This window comes from Palaemon carinicauda, chromosome 40 (assembly GCF_036898095.1).
Source record: "Palaemon carinicauda isolate YSFRI2023 chromosome 40, ASM3689809v2, whole genome shotgun sequence".
NCBI classification, from domain to species: Eukaryota; Metazoa; Arthropoda; class Malacostraca; order Decapoda; family Palaemonidae; genus Palaemon; species Palaemon carinicauda.
In genome coordinates this window covers 16,788,841-16,793,840 of record NC_090764.1, presented here as the reverse complement: position 1 = coordinate 16,793,840, position 5,000 = coordinate 16,788,841, and positions in this window count along the sequence as shown.

Here is a 5,000-nt window from a genome sequence, read left to right as displayed (position 1 = left end):
ATGGACAGTAATGTCAAGATAAGTTAAATCAGTTAGGGACATTTCTTATTGTGTGTAGGTGAGAGACAGAAACAAAATTTGATCATGGACAGTAATATCAAGATAAGTTAAATCAGTTAAGGACATTTCTTATTGTGTGTAGGTGAGAGACAGAGACAAAATTTGATCATGGACAGTAATGTCAAGATAAATTGAATCAGTTAAGGACATTTCTTATTGTGTGTAGGTGAGAGACAGAAACAAAATTTGATCATGGACAGTAATGTCAAGATAAATTGAATCAGTTAAGGAAATTTCTTATTGTGTGTAGGTGAGAGACAGAAACAAAATTTGATCATGGACAGTAATGTCAAGATAAATTGAATCAGTTAAGGACATTTCTTATTGTGTGTAGGTGAGAGACAGAAACAAAATTTGATCATGGACAGTAATGTCAAGATAAATTGAATCAGTTAAGGACATTTCTTATTGTGTGTAGGTGAGAGACAGAAACAAAATTTGATCATGGACAGTAATGTCAAGATAAATTGAATCAGTTAAGGAAATTTCTTATTGTGTGTAGGTGAGAGACAGAGACAAAATTTGATCATGGACAGTAATGTCAAGATAAATTGAATCAGTTAAGGAAATTTCTTATTGTGTGTAGGTGAGAGACAGAAACAAAATTTGATCATGGACAGTAATATCAAGATACGTTAAATCAGTTAAGGACATTTCTTATTGTGTGTAGGTGAGAGACAGAAACAAAATTTGATCATGCACAGTATGTTAAGATAAGTTTTGTAGAGAAACTGAAGTCGCAACGCGTTGGAATACCTTCCAGATAATGAGCTAGAAAATCTCGTATGCTAATGTCTGGAATCTTAATTATTCTTTTTAGGATGACGGTCTTGTTTGCTCCATTCGTTGGTCTTATAAATACAAATTTCAGATTATAATTTCTTAAGCTGGCGTTACTGTATTCCAGTTCTCTTATTCATAATCAAGTTTCTTTTAACAACAATTTGCAATATCTTACAAGAAATGGCAAAAAATTACTCGGGTGACGAATGACGTGGTTATCTTTAAAAAACTTAAATTTTGTTTTATGATGATTTTGAAAACAGTGAATAGAACTCCTTGTGATCTACAGAAAATAGTCCAGCGACGCACATTTCTCTTTTGTTCTGTTAACTTTTATAGTTTGTATAGGAAATATTAATTTTAATGTAACTGTTCTAAAAATATTTTATTTTTCTCCTTTTTTCCTTTCCTCACTGGGCTATTTTCCCTATTGGAGCCCCTGGGGTTATAGCATCCTGCTTTTCCAACTAGGGTTGTAGCTTAGCAAGTAATAATAATGATAATTATGCTACAGTTAATACAGTGTCACAAGATAACGTTTCGTGAAAACATTTGATTTTGGTGATACCACCATCAAAACAAACGTTGGCTTTAGTTTTGCACGCATGCATGACATATGTTTCTTGGTGCAAATTTCTGAGGGAAAATTCCAGAAGATGGTATAGATATGTTATGGATAGATTACCGCCTAAGTATCTGGTTAATTGTGCATAGAAAAAATAATTATTCTATTCGCAACACCCCTTTCGAACAATGACACTGATAAACATTCTTTACGAAAAGTCAATTTATGTCCATCAGTATATATATATATATATATATATATATATATATATATATATATATATATATATATATATATATAATGTATATTTATATATACATATGTATGTATATGTATATTATATATATATATATATATATATATATATATATATATATATATATATATATATATATATATATATATATATTCGTATATATACATATATATATGTATATATATATTTGTATATATGTATATATATATGTATATATATATGCATATATATAAACATATACATATATATGTATGTATATTATATATATATATATATATATATATATATATATATATATATATATACATACACCCAGACACTTGCTCTTTATTATATAGAGATGTGTGTTTCAAAAGAAATCTTCTTACCAACATTATACCAAGTTTTAGGCATTCCGCTGTACTTGTAGAATTTTCTCCCATTGCGACTGTATGGTTTCTGCAAGCTCTCTACCCATGGACGAAAGAGGTTGTGAAGGACGTAATCACTTGCCGACGTATATCTTTATTACTTCATTTTCCCAACTGATTAGTTTTGGAATAGCCAATGAAGGAACTCTAGTTGCTCTACATACTAAATGATTGGTCGCTTATTTCGTGGTCTGGTAATCAGGGTTCCTTGTAATGGATGAAAATGCCAACGCAATGACTTGGTATGTGTGATTATATTACATTTGCTTTTCGTCCCTTTTATCATCAAACATTATTTTCTAGTTTATCACATTCACACAAAGCAATGAAATGTACAGTTGGACACAGGAATTCCTGGCACACCTCTCTCTGAGGAAGTGCACCCAGCCACTCCTTTACTACCCTGCGAGTTCCAGTGTGTAGCCCCTCTGCCACCTCTCCCTTACACTGATTCCTCGCCGTGTAGTAAGGGCGTGACATGGTGGAATTCATCAGAGTGAGGTGTGGCAGGAATTCCTGGGTCCAACTGTACATTGGGAATGTAATAACACTATTGGATCCAAGATTCTTATTTTAATTAGTAAAAAGAAAATAAATATCTAACTTTGCTGGGGTCTTTTGAAATATCTCTCTTATAGCATATAATATATAGCAGGTGCCTGGTTGTATATATATATATATATATATATATATATATATATATATATATATATATATATGTATATATATATATATATATATATATATATATATATATATATATATATATATATATATATATATATATATCATCAGCTGTTGCTGGTCTACAGCAACACAAAACCCTCAGACATGTCCTTCCACTACGCCAGTCCACCCTCGCAAACTTTCTTAGTTCGTTAATCTATCGTCTTATCTTCCTTCCTCTGCTTTTTTACAATCGCTAGGGACCCATTCTGTTATTCTTGATGTTCATTTATTGTTTGTCATTCTCATTATATGTCCAGCCAATGTCCATTTCGTTTTCTTACATGTTGTTAGAATATCCTCTACTTTAGTTTCCTGTGTATCTATGTTTCTCTTTTTCTGTCTGTTAGTGTTATTCCCTTCATTGGTCTTTCCATAGCTCTTCGAGTTGTAACTAGCTTGTGTTCTAAGGCTTTAGTAATGCTCCAAGTTTCTGATTCATAAGTTAATACTGGTAGGTTCATATTATTAAATACTTTTCATTTTAGAGATAGTGGCATTTTACTTTTCATAATCTCATTTCGTTTACCAAATGCTCTTCATCCCATGCTTATCCTGTCCTGGGGAAACACTTACTGTGTACCCGAAGTACGTATATTCCATTCATTAACAATCTCGAGAGACTCGTCCATAACTCTTATTAATTGTTTATCTTCATTTTCATTGAACATTATCTTAGTTTTACTCTAGACATATACATATGTATATATATATATATATATATATATATATATATATATATATATATATATATATATATATATATATATATATATATATATATATATATTCAGGTCATGCTAGCTCTCCCTGTCCCTCTGGTAGGTGGATGAGAGAATAGCCATACCTGGGTAAGAGTAGGTGCGTGCGTGTGTGCATACCTATCTCAATATTTAGCCGTTATCTTTGACGGGTCTCGTACACTTATATATAAATAAATAGTGATCTTTGAATTGATGAGTTTGTCTCTTTGATTTTAATCATGCTCACTTAACATGATAATGTCGTTCTTAGCTAAAAAAAAGTGCTCATAGAATTCAGACATATTGTTGAAGCTGCTCGTTGCGATGAATAAGCCACATTATTCTGTACATCTCTTTATCAACTCATCAATATCATGCACCTTATTTCAATTAGTATTAACTTTCATTTCAATTTTGCGCTGTGGCTGGTGTTTTATTTCTATTGCTTTATTGTATTAGATAATCTTCTCTATTTAATGAAGAGCGAGCAAGTGTCTGGCTATATATATATATATATATATATATATATATATATATATATATATATATATATATATATATATATATATTATATATATGTATATATGTGTGTGTGTTTATATATATATATATGTGTATATATATCTGTGTATATCTATAGATCTATATATATATATATATATATATATATATATATATATATATATATATATATATATATATATATATATATATATATATATATGTATATATATACATATATATACTGTATATATATATAAATATATATATATATATATATATATATATATATATATATATATATATATATATATATATATATATAATCACGCCCAATAGGGGAGAGGGTGAAAAGGGTTGAATCTCTGTGTTGATATCTCTCCAAATATTTAGCCGCTATTTTTGAGGAGTCACGTACTCAAGTAAAGAGGGAAGTTATATGCCTTTTCAAGCACTGGAAAAAAATTGTGGCAATAAACTGACAAAATGTAGTAATTAGCTTTATGGCAAATAGAAATTTGTTAGGCCAGGTGATTCATGTCGCAGAGAGCCACTTTCTTCATATTTAGGACGTACTATCTCAACCTTTGGATCCTTTTGGGGGGTGACGGCCGACGGAATATTATGTAAATCAAAAGAAAAAGTTGAAAGGACACTACAGGAAGATGTTCGTTTGGCAAGAGAAACTTCAGAACTGTTTTCATTTCTATTGAAGGAAGGAGTCTATGCCAGAAGGTGCAGAGTAATAATACATTTGTACATCAGGCACAAGCAGGACTAGCATAGGTTTTCATTAATGAGCCAAAACTAAGTATGATTTTGTACTTGATATGCCTATTGATATGTGTGCATGAAGTCAATAAAGAGATAAAAAGGGCTGACACAGGTATCCATTAGAAATACCATACTTGCTCAAAAGACCTTATAGTATTGTAAATTGTTCTGTAACCCTTTGA